The 17,775-nt window shown below is 42.3% G+C and overlaps 1 long non-coding RNA gene across 1 annotated transcript; it reads left to right on the top strand.

Moving 5' to 3' along the window:
- The first annotated feature begins 2,341 nt into the window (after window positions 1–2,341).
- Window positions 2,342–13,373, top strand: LOC122460677. Its single transcript, XR_006282135.1, has 2 exons — window positions 2,342–6,269; window positions 9,343–13,373. It is a non-coding gene; the product is annotated as an uncharacterized LOC122460677 (long non-coding RNA).
- Window positions 13,374–17,775: the final 4,402 nt, after the last annotated feature.

Here is a 17,775-nt window from a genome sequence, read left to right as displayed (position 1 = left end):
CCTGAAAGGAAGTTTTTCCTAATGTCCAACCTAAACTGCCCTTGCTGCAATTTAAGTCCATTGCTTCTTGTCCTAACCTCTGAGATTAGGGAGAACAATTTTTCTCCCTCCTCCTTGTAACAACCCAGGCAGACTGCGAAGAGCTACAAAAGGATCTCACAAAACTGGGTGACTGGGCAACAAAATGGCAGATGAAATTTAATGTTGATAAATGCAAAGTAATGCACATTGGAAAACATAATCCTAACTATACATATAAAATGATAGGGTCTAAATTAGCTATTACCACTCAAGAAAGAGATCTTGGAGTCATTGTGGATAGTTCTCCGAAATCATCCATTCAATGTGCAGCAGCAGTCAAAAAAGTGAACAATGTTGGGAATCCTCAAGAAAGGGATAGATAATAAGAAAATATCATATTGCCTCTATACAAATGCATGGTACGCCCACACCTTGAATGCTGCGTGCAGATGTGGTCGCCCCATCTTAAAAAAGATATATTGGAATTGGAAAAAGTCCAGAAAAGGGCAACAAAAATGACGAAGTATAGAATGGCTTCCATTCTATAGGAGAGGAGAGATTAATAAGACTGGGACTTTTCGGCTTGGAAAAGAGGCAACTAAGGGGGGTATGATAGAGGTCTATAAAATTAAGGAAGTGTTATTTACTCCTCATAATAAAAGAACAAGGGGCCACCAAATGAAATTAATAGGTAGCAGGTTTAAAACAAACACAGGAAAGTATTTTTTTCACGCAACGCACTGTCAACCTCTGGAACTCCTTGCCAGAGAGTGTTGTGAAGGCCAATACTATAACAGGGTTCAAAAGGGAGTTAGACAGATTCATGGAGGATAGGTCCATCAATGGCTATTAGCTAGGATGGGCAGGAATGGTGTCCCTAGCCTTTGTTTGCTGGAAACTGGGGTTGAGTCAGCATGGATCACTTGATGATAACCTGTCTGTTCGTTCCCTTTGGGGCACCTGCCATTGGCCACTGTCAGAGGATAGGATACTGGGCTTGATGGACCTTTGGTCTGACCCAGTATGGCTGTTCTTATGTTCTTTTATTTTTTATGTACTTGAAAACTGTTATGTCCCCTCTTAGTCTTCTCTTTTCCAGACTAAACAAACCCATTTTTTTTAATCTTTCCTCATAAGTCATGTTTTCTAGACCTCTAATCATTTTTGTTGCTCTTCTCTGGACTTCTTCCAATTTATCCACATCTTTCCTGAAATGTAGCACCCAGAACTGGACACAATACTTCAATTGAGGCCTAATCAGGGCAGACTAGAATGGAAGAATTACTTCTCGTGTCTTACTTACAACACTCCTGCTAATACATCCCAGAATGATGTTTGGGTTTTTTTGCAACAGTGTTATTGTTGACTCCTCTTTAGCATGTGATCATCTATGAGCCCCAGATCCCTTTCCCCATTACTCCTTTCTAGGCAGTCATTTCCCATTTTGTATGTGTACAACTGATTGATTGTTCCTTCTTAAGTGGAGTACTCTGCATTTGTCCTTATTGAATTTCATCCTAATTATTTCATACCATTTCTCCAGTTTGTCCAGATCATTTTGAATTTTACTCCTATCCTCCAAAGCAAAGCACTTGCAACCCTTCTGCAAACTTTATAAGTGTACTCTATATACCATTATCTAAATCATTGAGGAAGATATTGAACAAAACCAGACCCAGAACTGATCCCTGCAGGACCCCGCTCATTATGCCCTTCCAGCTTGACTGTGAAGTACTGATAACTATTCTCTGGGAATAGTTTTTCAACCAGTTTTGCACCCACCTTATAGGTTGTATTTTCCTATTTTGTTTGTGAGGTGGTCATGCGAGACAGTATCAAAGCCTTTCTAAAGGCAAGATAAACCACCACATCTACTACTCCTCACTATCCACAAGGCTCCTTATCCTGGCTCGTAAGCTATTAGGTTGTTTTACATAATTTGTTCTTCACAAATCCATGTTGAATTTTATTTGTCACCTTAGTATTTTCTAGCTGTTTGCAAATTGATTACTTAATTATTTGCTCCATTACCTTTCCAGGTACTGAAGTTAAAATGTCTGGTCTGTAATTCTCCAGGTTGTCCGTATTTCCCTTTTTATAGATGAGCACAATATTGGCCCTTTTCCAATCCTCTGGAATCTCTCCGATCTTCCATGACTTTTCAAAGATAATCGCTAATGGCTCAGTCAGCTCCTTGAGTGTTCTAGGATGTATTTCATCAAGTTCTGATGACTTGAAGACCTCTAACTTGTCTAAATAATTTTTAACTCGTTCTTTCCCTATTTTAGCCTCTGATCCTACCTCATTTTTGCTGGCATTCACTATGTTAGACATCGAATCACTACTAACCTTTTGGTGAAAGTTGAAACAAAATAGTGATTTAGCACTTCAGCCATTTCCACATTTTCTGTTTGTTTCCCCCCATCCAGCCCCCATTGAGTAACTGTCCTACTCTGTTCTTGGGCTTCCTCTTGCTTTTGATGTATTTGTAGAATGTTTTCTTGTTACCCCTTATGTCTCTAGCTAGTTTAATCTTGTTTTATGCCTTGGCCTTTCTAATTTTGTCCCTATGTACTTGTGTTATTCGTTTAGGTCAAATTACAGAGGATGAATATAGCTTTCACTATTTGGGTCAAGAGCCTCTAAGATTGGTGCTTGTATTTCTGTTGAGATAACCCACCTGAGTATTGAATCACGTATCAAGGTAGCACAAGCATGTTTAGTGGCGTTGGCTAATAGAGCCCAGACTTTGTATTTCAGCCCAACTTCCAGTCCAGGAAAGTAAGTTGGTGTTTATTTTTAAATTTTGTTGACACCTTTTAGAAACTTGAAAATGAACCCAGATTCCAGACTATTTTAAATCATTCCCGTGTTCATTGCAACACTTGGATTAACTGGCCTGCTGTGGCACAAAGGAACATGCCTGTTGGTCATAGATAGAAAAGACTACCTGGTTATTGCAAACCTCTGCCCACTGAAGGGCCTCTTTGGCTTCTCTGTTAACAGACCTGGCGTCTGGAATTAGCTGTGGAATGGCAGCTCCCAGTGAGAGGAACCAGCACCATTCCTGGGTATTGAGAGAGTGAAAAGGAGCTGGAGATTTCTAAAAACATTTAATAGATAATGTGTGTATCTAATATAAAATAGCTACCATTGCTATGCATATAGTTACCAAATACTAGAACTAATCACTGCAATTTCCCCAGCAAGATTAATTTCAAAGCTGACTCAGTTAGCACAAAATACAAACAGTGTGCCGCATCCCACTTGTTGCATTAAGGCAGGTCATGATTATTCCCCTTTACAGTTCCTTTCCATTATTCCTCTTTAACTTGCAGTGCTGTATCCATGCCCCGCAACAGAGTATTTTGCAAATGAATTTTGCAATCACTAAATCACCAAAACAACACGGATATCTAAAGCATGGGGCAGAGAGCTGGTTAGTATTAGAAATGGTCAACATACATCTGCAATCATTTAAACGTCTAATTATAACATCCAAGGCAGGGATGGGTGGGGGAACACAACTGGAAAGAATTGCTTTTGAAGAACACCTTTTTCCCCAAAGAGTTTTGTGCTTTAACAAGTGTATCTCAGAAATAGCTACAGAGGGCTGTGTTTTATGGAAAGCAGGAGATGGGGCACGCCAGGCCCAGCAGCCTTTCAAGACTGATTTAAACTTTAAGGTATCTTTTCAACACTATACCAGATTACCTGAGTTCAAAAAGCACCAGAAGTGGAGTAGCTGGCTCTGCATGGTAAAATGCTTTGAGAGGAACAGTTAGCTGTGCAGTCATGTCCCCCAACTTCAGCATGTCCACAACCACTTAGTCACCAAGTAAACAAAACAAGCTCCGGCACACATTCCAGTTGCCTGGCATACTAGGTCTACAAGGGATGCAGGGAATGGAGCTGGCATGGTGGCTTGGCTATTGTTGTGCTTTGCCAGTGCTAACCAATGAACACACCGGGAAGTAACAGCGAGGCTGACTGGGCAGGAAGAGCCACTGACAATGGAGGAAGTGAGCAGCCTGCTCAAGATTTTGGGGATTTCTGAATATTCCACTGAGTGAGACTTCCTATTTTCAATTAATGCAGTTAGTGAAGGTTTATTTCAAGATAGTGGAGGTCTGGATTGCGACTGTAATTAGACATACCAGTGAAGAGTTGACTGCAGTATCATTAAACTCAGCGCACTGCATCTAATAAATTTATCTCTTAATGATTGTATTGTTTGTTACTCGTCTTTAATCAGAATGTTCAGGGTCAGATCTTCAGAGATCTCTCTCTATATGTATCCATTTGGGCTTGGGGTTATATATGGCAAGTGGTTGGAAGGGATTATTATTTGTATTACTGTAGCACCTAGGAGTTTTAGTCATGGACCAGACTCATTGTGCTAGGTGCTGTACAAACACAAAGCACAAAGATGGTCCCTGCCCCAAGAATCTTACAATCTTAGTATAAGACAAGATCCAAGCTATGGATACAGACAGCCCGATGGGGGAGTACAAGGAAACAGATCCACAGACCACTGATGAGCGGCAGTGATCTCTACATACCCAAAGCTTAACTGTTGCCAGGTCTTTTTGCAAGCATCATGGCAGAGGAGGGATTTGAAGGTGGATAATGAGGTAGCTTTCTGGATATTTATGTGGAGCCGGCCTCTACCCAAGCATGAGTGGCAATTTTCCATGGGAAAAATCACAAGAATGCTTGTTTGAAAACTTAACACACTGGAATCATAGGCTGCTTGGAGATGTGCACTGACAGCTCAATAATGAATAAGCGATGATAGGTAGGGTGAGGATTTACTGTGAAGGGCCTTGAAAGTCAGGACAAGCCATTTACATTTGATGCCATGAAGAGGGAGCCAGTAGAGGGATGCAAAGAGTGGGGATGTGGTCAAAGCCACAGGCTAGAAAAATTATTTTTACACTGGCATTCTGAATGGATTAAGAGCAGGGCAAGATTGCATTTGTCAAGGCCAGAGAGAAGGCTGTTGCAGTAATCAAGACATGCAATGGGATGAGACCTATTGATGTTTTGACTACCGAATGTGTCTCCTGTCTACTGTTGTGTGTCTACAACACCCTGCACACCTTCTCACTCCCAATTTCTTGAGCCCAAGTAAACCAAGTCACAACATAGACAAGGTAAAATGAATTGAATACATTATTCATATGAATTATTTGCTCATTTTAAATAACTAGCCACTTGAGCATTCTTCCCATCTCCCTACCCCCCCCATACCCAAGTCAGCTTTTATTTCAGGTACATCTGATTTACTAGCTTTAGGTGAATTGAGTTAGACTTAATTCCCTTCTCACAAAGAGCATGATGGGGAGCTATTGTAATCATCCAGAAAATTCGTCATTGCATAAATGGAAAACACAGACCGAACTTCAACTAGCAGAAAATCTGTGAATGTTCACAGAGACGTTCTATTACATTAGCCAGATCATGAGTTGGAGGCTTTGGCTTTTTCTCCTCCATTTGTAAAACTGTCCCCACCAGAGTCCTCTGTGATGAATGCCTCCAAATTTCATCATCTTTAAATAAATCTAATTATATTTTCAACATCAGAAACTGTGTGGATGAAATTATCAGCATCGACCATTCATCTCTTTATAATTTATGTAATGTTGATAAGACAATGTTCTGCCACCGAAGGAAGCAATGCGCTGGGCCATTGGGATTAGGTAGAAGAAGAGGGAAGTGTCTGCCAGTGTTACTCAGTTTTTTCCAAAGAAGACACTATTGAGAGGTAATAATGGCTGGCTCCAAAGCTTGTTTCATCACAGTCCTTCTTAGCCAGAAGGCGTAATATTGTGAGAAAACAGAGCTAGACCGGGGCTCGAGCACAAGGATGTTGTATATACAGCGACTTGGGATACCCATAAAGGTATGTTCTTGGTAACCTCTTATACCTCTGGGACTCTGTTACACAGGACTCTACAGATTGTCACCAACACTAGGACTGCATGTAAATATTGCTTAGATGTGTTGTATCCTTATAACTATAATGTATATAATTCTCTTGAACAGACCTCAGCGATACCACACTAAACATACCTGTGCTGTTGTGTACCATTGTGACCGAATGCACCCCTGTATTCACACCCTGCACACTGGTCTGGATTGCACCCCAGAATGTGATAATCATCTATGTCCTTCTATTCTGCTCCTCCTATGTTGTGATCTACTGTGTGCAGATATCAGGCCACTTCCAAGATGGTCTACAAAAGGTTAGTAATGCCATACAGTTTTTTCAAGTGAATTTAGTGCTAGTAAAGTTGCTGGCTTAGTCTTAGATCAGAGGGATCCCAGAGGTAAACTCCTATGGATTTTCCCTATGGGGAAATCCCAATCTGGTGGCTGTACTTCCCTTACCTCTTGAGGGAGGGGCGGCCAATCAGAGGTGCTGCAGGTGGTGAGGGACAGGTTAGTGCCTCCCTCCCTGAGTTAAGGAAGGGTAGCACGCTGCTGGAGTTCTGCATGCAGCCCTGTAACTGTACTGAGCGCCAGCTGGTGTACTGCCACTTCTGCAGCAACCCCATCCTGCCATCCATGCTCTGCCCCTCCCTGGGTCTGGAAAGGAGGAGGAATCCTCTTGGCTTCTAAAGGTGAAGAGAGGGAGAAAAAATGTCATGATTTATGGGAAAGGAGGAAGAGAATTAGGTCTTGATTCCGCAAAAACTTGCGCACGTCTTTTAAACATTGAAATCAGTGGGGTTCCTTCTGTGCTTAACATTAAACTCATGCTTAAATGTTTGCAGGATTGGGCCCCAAAATGGCTATGGGGGGTGGGCAGAGGGAAAGGATTGAAAGCTGGGGTCTCACTCCATCTTCCTGGTCCTCCCTCTGCTTTTTCTCATTCTTGTGCCAACTTACTGGTTTTTTGCTTTGAGGATGTTGGCAGCTATGAGATCTAAAGAAGGTAAAAGGCTCCCTCCTGTTCCTAATCTCCTAAACCATCCACTCCCCCACCAGGTTTTAATTAACACACTGCCAGCTGTGCCTGTCTGGCCACACCTGCTGTGTTAGTGATCCCACTGAGCTCAATAGCAGCTGTGCTCGGGGTGACTGAGGAGACCGAAGTTGCGGAGGAGCAGTCGATTAGGAAGGATTTGTACAACTTCAGATTCTGATGACCTGCTCATGACACCCTTTAGCATCTCTACCAGAAATTGCCACATGTTTGGGTGTAAATACTGCAGTGATTTAGTGTGGGGGTTTTTAAACCAATGACCAAATGGAGTGAAACATAGGGTCAACCAGCTGAGCTGGTCACACAGTTGGAGTTGGATCACACCTAGGAGTTGTGCCAAACCCCCTCACTCGCTCTTGCACAGTTGAGATGCATTTTGGATCATAGGTTATTTGACAGCCTAGTCTATACATTCTTTTCTCTATCTCTACAAATAGATGGATAATATACACATGGCTCAAAAATGAGTCACTACCTCAGCCTCTAGGAATATCTCACTCCTGGCCACTGTCCTGTTTCCCTGCTGTACAGGAGAGTGGAGAGTTAATTGCACACAGAGCCTTGGCGCTGGTGGCTGGGAGCCTGCAGTAAACGCTTTAAAAGGATGAATACCTTGGAAGTGCAGAAAAAACATTTGCCTTTCATTAAAGGAGCCCATCTGAGTGCTTGCTGGGAGGAGGGAATGAGCATTCTCCCCTTGCTGGCTGCCAGGAGCGGAAGCAGCATGTTGGCTGGAGAGAAGTCTCTCATGTCATGTTTGTCACTCTTCCCTCTTCTGCTGTTTGTCTCCAGTTCAAACCCAGAAGAGGGCAGGAGGAATTCTCACTAGGAATTAAATAGCACCTAACCATGCTTTATAAAAATGATTTTCAGGACATGTGGGAGGCTTGGTTCCTTCCTGACTTCACAGCATGATGTGTCAGAGAGCTGGGGGAGGACCTAAGAGTGTGAAGGTAGAGCAGAGTAACATTCTCCCTCTCTTCTTAAATTGTTCTAGCTCAATCCCAGCATGCACTGGAGCATGAGTCCCAGGAGCACCACCCCTCCCCTGGTAGGGAAGGTTGGATGCTCTGACAATTTAAATGAGCTGTTGCCTGTGATGAGAGAGCTGGAATTAATTGGTCCCACTGCAAGAGCTGTATGTGGATTATCACAAACAGGTTGTGATGGCAAACTTGTCCCTCTTTGACCTGTTTCTGATTCCTCTGTCCTATTGCCAGCTTGACTTGATTACGATAACTGAACCAGAGCTTAAATTCAGCCAGAGCTGTCCAGAGTGAAGCTTCGGTCAATATTTTGAAATCCACGGGGCTGACGCCCTGAGCCCTGGTGCCTGCCTCAGGGGGTTCAGTGAAATACTCTTTGAGAATTTAAGCCCTGCACAGAGCCAACCAGATGACCTGCTCCTGAGACAAACTGAGCCACCTGGACTCCCAGCAAAGTCATTTGGAGTTTCATTGCACTGAGCAGTTCTCAAGATCAGGCTTTAAAGGGCCCCACTTAGTAGTGAGGCAGAGCTCACACAAGCTGAAGCCTCTATTTAATAACGTATGGCAACACAGCAAATACTTTTTCCTTTCCTCTGGACAACAGAGCAGCTGCCAGAAGTGATACCTGGCTGCCTCCTGCTCTAAGGACAGTTGTGTTAGCATTCAGGGTGGTTCCGCCTCACATTTGCATGGCATCTTTTACCCCAAAGGTTTTCAAAGCCCTTTGGAGGCTACATGCTACAGCCACTATTGGAATGTAGCTACCTCTGGGCTGGAAAGCAGCAGGTATTTTAACAATGAGATGTAATGACTCAGAACACTTTAAGACATGAAGTGAAACATCCTGCATCCAATTCAAAGTGCAATGGACCTTTCAGGTAAGTAGAAAGTCAAGGTGCAATTTTGGACACAACATCTAAATCCTTCTATTCCCTTTAAAAACAGATATTTATTGTAAACAAGATACAAGGAATACCCTTCATGGAAAGAAGGTCCCTTTAACAGGCATAGAATTAGGAGTATTTTCCTACTAATTCTGGTTACCTCCTATCCTTTTTCCTAGAGAAAAAGCAAAACAAAAATATTTCCTACCCCTAGCTCTTGTGAAAGTGTCATAGAATTTCTAATGACCATTAACCTTCATGACTTTGGCTTTATGTCTCATCCAAACTATGGCGCCTCTAGTATGCTAGCTCACTTGTTCTGTGTTAGCTCAGAGGCAGAGAATTCCACCTGCTGAGTCAGTCAGCATAACTTCCTAAAGCCCCAGAGCTTTTCTTGGGGATCACCTTCCAAAGGACTGACCAGATCTAACCTTGGTTTTATCTTTCTTTATTTCAGATTTTAAATAATAAAAGGATGCCTATCCAATAGTCTAGGCACTGTAACACGCAATTCATAATACAATAAAGTCCCAGCACAGTCCCTTTCTCTCCCTTCACTACTCTGGGAAGCAAACTCTCAACCCTCTCCAAAAACCCTCTCAGCTATTAGTCTTTGCAGATGCCCAGAAAGTCACCAAATTTGAGCCATTTCAGATCAAGAGGGCAGGGACTGAGTTCCAGAGTCCCACAGCCATCACAGAGAACACCTGGCCAGCCACTACCACTCTCTTATTATGAAAGGGATCCAGCTGAGGCACACGTGCTGACCTCAGCTGTGGCAGGATGGCATGCGGAGACATGCGGTCCCTCAGATAGGCCACTCAAGCTTTATCAACACCTTCAATTCCACCCTGAGACCAATAGGTCAGATCCCAGAGCACTGGTTTCATGAGATGCCCTGCTAAAATAAGCAAGGCACTGTGTTCTGCACCAGCTTCAATCTCCAAATGGCTTTAACATGTAACCCCACGTAGAGAGCATTGCAGCAATCTGATCTGGAGACGCTAAAGTCGAGTCCAACCAGGCAGACATACAACTGAATGTCATCAGCACACTGAAGACACCAGACCCATGCCACCTCCTTACTGACCCTCCTCCTGACCCTCCATACACATTGGCACTGGCAGGACCGCCTTGCTTGAGAGCTCTTCAGGAAGAGGAAAAATTGCCCCTAACTATGAGTTGAGACCTCTCTGAGGCAAAAGTGGGCAGCCCTGTCTGCTCTCACCAAGGTCCACATGAGTCTACAATGCTCACTACCTGGTTAGCTGGTGAAACCTACTGAGGGCACAACCTAACCCAACCCAACACCCCCACCCCAGTGGTTTATTACCACCATCTTTTGTGGCTAAGAAAGTGTGTGAATCAAGTAAATAAAAAAAAATCAGTTAAAGGAAAACAGGTGTCCTTATGAAGTGGTATTGAAGCTGAGTGTAATGAACTCCAGGCTGCTACTAGGTATGTATATGGATTTCTTCAGTATGCTTGTAAAATTCTGACAGTTAACTGCTTACCTACTGTCAGACACCCCGTATACCGCAGCAGCTGGATATCCTCACATTTCATTGATGTGAATTACATGTCTTGGGTGAAGCTGCCCATATGCTCCTAGATCGCTGGAGAGTGCATTTAAAAACTAAACTGGAGTAAAGAATGAATGACGATTGCAACATCTCTGGGGAATCAAGGCTTGGCAAGGAAAAGGGTTAAAAGTTTTACTTTAGATAGTCTAGGAAGAGGGAGTGAATAAAACCTTACGCTGTTTGGTAATGACAGTAGCTACCAGAAGTGGTTACCATTTGCTGATTGACTGGTAACATGTGGAATGAGTTTGGTATCTCAGTTCAGTTTCTGGTGTCCATATCGCAGACTTGAAGGTTCAGGAAAGGGTGAGGAAAATGGCAAGGGGCATGGAAAAACTCTCATCTGAAGACCCAGTGAAGAGAATTTGCCTTAGAAAGGAGATGAGTAAGAAGGGACATGACCTCAGTATATAAAAATAATGAATGGTAGAGCAGGAGTGTCTGTTCTCCCTGTGTCCTAACAGTCAATGAAATTAAAGGGTAGGAAATTCAAAACTGATCAAAGGAAATACTTTTTCTACACAATGTGTAATTAGACTGCGGAACTCATTGACACAGAAAGTCACTGAGGCTAAGTACTGAGCAAGATTCAAAAAGGGATGGAACATTTACATGTCTAGCACAAATATCCAGAGTTGTCATAATTAAGTATACCATACATTTCAGAAGGGCTATTAAACCTTCTGTTCAGGGCTTAAACCAGTCTCTAACTATTAGACATCAGGGTGAGACCTAATGTGCAGGGCAGATTATCTCACATTTGCCTACTGTAGAGTTCTTATGGCTTCCTCTGAAGCAGCTGGTGCTGGCCTAGATGGAGCTCAGATGTGACTGAGTGAGGCAATTCCTGAGTTCTTAACAGAAATGACTACCACTGGCGTTAATTAACCCTTTTGTTGGCAGTGTCAACAAAGACTGAATAAACCAAAGAGACTGAATTCCCCATCTATCCCTACAAGTGGTCAGCCTAAGTGATCTGGAGAGAGCATAGGAAGAAGGCTGCACTGCTACTGCCAGTGTTTTGTGCCTAAACAAAGGCTTCAACCTCCAATCGCTCACCAATCTGCCAGTTTGGAACCACTTTTAAATTCACTACCGAGACCCCAAAAAACTTTTCAGCTGCCACACCCCTAGCCTCACACTGATCCTCGACACAGGTTCCTCAAGGTGTAGCTGCTGTGAAACTGGAGGACTGCAGGTCTTTGGCCCCTATACTAGGTGCTGCTAGAACCTCACTGAAATCTAGGTGGCCGTTTCACTATAGGACACACTGTCCAAGCGGAACCCCACTGCAGTGCCTGATGTGCTGGAGCAGTTTAGTCCATGAAGACCCACCCATGAGATTGTCTATATCCCTCGGAAGGAAGTGGGGAAAAGACCGAGGCTCTTGGTGAACTTTGCCCTGTCCTAAAATAATTTTCCACGCCTGATGTTACCGCATAATAGGATTTCTCTGGTTGATACCAACCAGTGTGTATGGGGCAAAAGTGGCTTTAAATGGCTGTTGAAAACCCCTGACTGAAGAGTTTCCAATCTGTTTATTGCTACAGGTGGAAGAAGCCTGGAAGAAAGCCACATGCATGCAGCAGTCTAGACATGTTTGGGTTTTTTTCCCCCCCAGTGTTAAAGAACAGAAGTGCCATAAGCCTTTTTTTCCCTTGGGACTCTTACAAGTGGCCAATGTAAACAATTCCCTCACTGCCCTAAAATGCAGAGTAACTCACAGGATGAAGCAATGACCTATTGAACCTCTGGGAAGGGTAATGCAAGTCTCTGTCTGGTTTAGTGCCTTTAGTGAGACGAGTTTGGTCATTTCAGCTCAATTGCTTCAGTACAACCAACAGGCTTTGTGATATGGAATGCACTCCAGGGGCCGTGTGGGGCAGTTCTCCGTATCCACAAGGAGGCCCAAAGTTTCAAATTTGATTGCCTAATGTTAAGGATATAAATAACTGGCCTGCAGTTCAGAAGCGCTGAGCTCCCACAGCTTCCACTGTCTTCAGTCAGAGACACAGGTCTCTATAACTTCTGCAGAGCCGGAGACTGACCCAGCTATCTTGATATAGATTTAAGTGCTTAACATCAAGCCCTCAAGCTTGAAAATGTTGACCTCCAGGTATGTTTTCCACCACCCTGAGGAAATATTATTGCTCAGTCCAAGTGCTTCACAAGCATTAATGAATTATATCACACTTCCACACTAAATCTTCTACATTTTCGATTCCTCCTTAAGACAGAGATTCTCTTATGGGCCCCTAGAGCTGTTCTTAACCTTCCATGTCCTTGCCTTCCCTGCAGTAGCAATAGATCTTGTTTGCATTAAAAAGAAATATTAGGATAGCGTTATGAAGACAAGATAAAAATAAACTCACTTTAATGTGAAGTCTACAGCTGCTGGGTACCTCCCTTAATTTTGTATCTGTACTGCTCCTTTGTGTTTCCTTTACTGGTGTCAGATCCCATCTCATTGCCTGCAGCCCCTCGGCTCTAACTTCTCCAGGTCACTTTACAGTTGGGTTCACCTCCTATATATTTTCTACCCCCTCCAATTTTGCTTTTGACTGCACATTCGATCATGGTTGGAATTGCATCAAAGAAGCACTCGACAAGGACAGATACGAAGCAGCTGTGCATCCGGGCTGTTTGTTAAAGTGCTGTGAAGAAAGTGTGACCTAGCCAGTGCTGGAGTCCATCATGTAATACTGAACACGGCAAATGGTCACAAAAATGTCACGTAATGAATGGACCTGTCCAAGAACATGGACGACTTCCTCCCTGGCAATAAGGTGGGGGAAGTCTGCTGTTGATGGTGATGCACTGAAATCATGAAGAAATGCTGATGGCCATATAAATCTGTATATGCAAAAGGGTGAATTATTTTTCAATAAACCAATTGGAAGAACTAGGCAGAGATGTGTCCTCATTTTCTTGATAGGGTGGGGTGTGCTTTTGTGTAAAGAGCTGATGTTTATTACAGTTGGGTGTAGAAAGTGATTGTCTTTGAGAAAGCTAGGTCCTTTGAAAGTGCAAGGCAACTTGGGTGAAAGTGATCATGAAATGGTAGAGTTCATGATTCTAGGGAATGGTAGGAGGAAGAACAGCACAATAAAGACAATGGATTTCAAGAAGGCAGACTTTAGCAAACTCTCTGGAGTTGGTAGGTAAAATCCCATGGGAAGCAAGTCTAAGGGGAAAAACAATAGACAGTTGGCAGTTTTTCAAAGAGACATTATTAAGGGCACAACAGCAAACTATCCCACTGCATAGGAAAGATAGGAAGTATGGCAAGAAGCCACCCTGGCTTAACCAGGAGATCTTCAATGATCTAAAACTCAAAAAAGAGTCCTACAAAAAGTGGAAACTTGGTCAAATTACAAAGGATGAATATAAACAAATAACACAAGTACGTAGGGACAAAATTAGAAAAGCCAAGGCAGAAAACGAGATCAAACTAGCTAGAGACATAAAGGGTAACAAGAAAACATTCTACAAATACATTAGAAGCAAGAGGAAGACCAAGGACAGAGTAGACCCATTACTCAATGAGGGGGGAAAGACAATAACAGAAAATGTGGAAATGGCAGGGGTGCTTAATGACTTCTTTGTTTCTGTTTTCACCGAGAAGGTTGGTGGCAATTGGATATCTAACATTATGAATGCCACTGAAAATGAGGTAGGATTAGAGTCTAAAATAGGGAAAGAACAAGTCAAAAATTATTTACACAAGTTAGATGTCTTCAAATCACCATGGCCTGATGAAATACATCCTAGAATACTCAAGATGCTGACTGAGGAGATATCTGAGCCCTTAGCCATTATCTTTGAAAAGTCATGGAAGACAGGAGACATTCCAGAAGACTGGAAAAGGGCAAATATAGTGCCCATCTATAAAAAGAGAAATAAGGACAACCCAGGGAATCACAGACCACTCAGCTTAATTTCTGTACCTGGAAAGATAATGGAACAAATAATTAAGAAATCAATTTGCAAACACCTAGCAGATAACGAGGTGATAAGTAACAGTCAGCATGGATTTGTCAAGAACAAATTGTATCAAACCAACCTGATAGCTTTCTTTGACAGGGTAACAAGCCTTGTGGATGGGGGGAAACAGTAGATGTGGTATATATTGCCTTTAGTAAGGCTTTTGATACTGTCTCACATGACCTTCTCATAAACAAGCTAGGGAAATACAACCTAAATGGAGCTACTATAAGGTGGGTGCATAACTGGTTGGAAAATCATTCCCGGAGACTAGTTATCAGTGCTTCACAGTCATACTGGAAGGGCATAACGAGTGGGGTCCCACAAGGATTGGCTGGGTCTAGTTCTGTTCAATATCTTCATCAATGATTTAGATAATGGCATAGAGAGTACACTTATAAAGTTTGCGGACGATACCAAGCTGGGAGGGGTTGCAAATGCTTTGGAGGATAGGATTAAAATACAAAATGATCTGGACAAACTGGAGAAATGGTCTTAAGTAAATAGGATGAAATTCAATAAGGATAAATGCAAAGTAGTCCACTTAGGGAGGAACAATCAGTTGCACACATGCAAAATGGGAAATGACTGCCTAGGAAGGAGTATTGCGGAAAGGGATCTGGGGGTCACACGGGATTATGGATCACAAGCTAAATATGACTCGACAGTGTAACACTGTTGCAAAAAAGCAAACATCTTTCTGGGATTTATTAGCAGGAGTATTGTAAGCAAGACATGAGAAGTAATTCTTTCGCTCTACTACTCCCTGCCAATTAGGCCTCAGCTGGAGTATTGTGTCCAGTTCTGGAAACCACACTTCAGGAAAGATGTGGACAAATTGGAGAAAGTCCAGACAAGAGCAACAAAAATTATTAAAGGTCTAGAAAACATGACCTATGAGGGAAGATTGAAAAAATTTGGATTTATTTAGTCTGGAGAAGAGAAGACTGAGTGGGGACATATCAGTTTTTAAGTACATAAAAGGTTGTTACAAGGAGGAGGGAGAAAAATTGTTGTTCTTTGCTTCTTGTCCTATTCTCCGAGGCTACGGGCTTAAATTGCAGTAAGGGCAGTTTGGGTTGGACATTAGGAAAAACTTCCTAACTGTCGGAGTGGTTAAGCACTGGAATAAATTGCCTAGAGAGGTTGTGGAATCTCCATCATTGGGGACTTTTAAAAGCAGGTTGGATACACACCAAATGCATCCGATGAAGTGAGCTGTAGCTCACGAAAACTTATGCTCAAATAAATTTGTTAGTCTCTAAGGTGCCACAAGTACTCCTTTTCTTTTTACACCTGTCAGGGATAGTTTAGATAATACTTAGTCCTGCCTTGAGTGCAGGGGACTAGACTAGATGACCTCTCAAGGTTCCTTCCAGTTCAGTTCAGGAGATTTCATTATTTCACCTATCTAAATTTTCCTTGTAGTTTCAATTGCATGCTGTATTCTTCCTGACTTTCCATTCCAAACATTACAGTGTTGCTGTGCAGTATTAAACAGCTGCTACATCCTACCAGAGGTGGCAGCACTTCAGTGCTGGTCAAATGACCCTCAGATAAATGAGGTTATAAAGTGGTTTGAGATCCTCCTGGATGAAAGATGCTACAGTAATATTGAGGTGCTGACAATTTAATCATATTGAAAACTCCTCAGGTACCTCTCAGTGAACGTCTTCATTTCTTGCCTCTCTCTGGCAACGTTCCCTGTTGCCATAGTGATGGTTATTTCTTTAAATAGATCTGAGTCAAGAACAATATTGTGGTTCCTTCTCTGTTGCGGTTTAGTTAAAAATAACCTTCCTCAAGTCCCTGGCATCAATCTCTGCTATATCTGTTGAGTGGGACATTCCAGTCAAACTCTCTAATTAGCCCATTTCTCTAGCCAATTAATGGACTTGCCCCCGCTACAGTCTCTACATTATTGCAGTGGAGCTTTTTGACCCTGGACTTTCATCATTGGTAAATATTGTAGAATCTCAGCCAGGTGACCTAAAATGGACTATGCTAAGCTGTCCTCAGCCAGACACTGCGCTTTGTAGTAATGGTCTAGAATGCTGCAGTGCTTGGGGCCAATACCAATACTGTGCCTTTCCATTTGTGAATAAGGTTTGGTTACCAAAAGGGTTTGGTTATCCTCGAGCCTTTCATGAAGGATAAATGTAGAAGGTGAAGAACTGTTGTAATGGTAGCAAGAGCCTATGAGGCTCGGCCTCCATATTGTACTATACAGAAGTAGGAAAGTCCCTTGCAGGGTTCATGCCCCCTATGCAGACTATGTACACCTGCACATGAAGGTATTCCAAGCCACTGGACAGCAGGGGCAACAGGAGGAAAATATATATTTGAAAAAAAAAATACCTCCCCTTCCCCAACTTCTGGGTTTTAAGTGGTTTTTTAAATATCCACCCTTTGCTAAGTGGGAGCAGATTTTGAGCTTTGCAGTGGGTTGGTTTCATCTTGGAAGTAGAATTGGTAACACAGCTGCTGGGTGTTGTCTAGTGTAATTCAATTGTTTATAACATTTACACATATTACCAGTGTACCAGGAATGGAGATGGCCAAAAATGCACACAGGTATGGCCCTTCCTTTTCAGTTTTTATTTAATTTTTCCTGGGAATTTCAGTGTTTATTACCACAACAACAACAAAAATAGATGAAAATCAGTGCAAACAATATTACAGTAATTTTTCTGGTAAATATCGGGGTTTATTTTGGTGTACAGAAAGCCAGAGGAAAAAAGTATTCAGTAGATTAATGCTTTGAATTCCCTTCATCAGTGTGGTTTTGCTGCAGAACTGAAACAGAACTCAAAACACAATGCCTCCTCTGAGTTTAAGAAAACAATACATCTCTAATCCCCAAATAAAACTTTTCATTTGAATAAACAGTTTACTGTTGTAGACTTAGAACTATTAGCCTATAATTATTTACATTTTATAATTGGACCACACCATTTGCAGCGCATACACTCAACTCCATCCTTTTTCTCCTGTTTTTGGTTTTTTTAAACTGTTGAATACTTCTGGTGTTCTGAAACGTACTCTGATACAAATTTTCATTTTCTTCCCATTTTAGTCTGTCAAATCTTTAAACCGTTATCTGCTAACAGCTTGAAATGTGTATGTGGTGGGCATGAGAGTCCTCAATACGTTCAGATGCACACATACTTCAGAGCTTGCATGCGTGCCTGCTTGTTTATTGTATCTTCTAGACTAATCCATAGTCTTACTTCAACAGGTAGCTTTGCGTATACACACAGACTCGTGTATTATCGTCATACATCTATCTCATGTGATGTATTATATTTTCCTAATAAAACAAG

Source organism: Dermochelys coriacea, chromosome 6 (assembly GCF_009764565.3).
Source record: "Dermochelys coriacea isolate rDerCor1 chromosome 6, rDerCor1.pri.v4, whole genome shotgun sequence".
NCBI lineage: Eukaryota > Metazoa > Chordata > Testudines > Dermochelyidae > Dermochelys > Dermochelys coriacea.
Note: the sequence above shows the minus strand (reverse complement) of the source record. Positions and strands in the feature narration are given on the sequence as shown.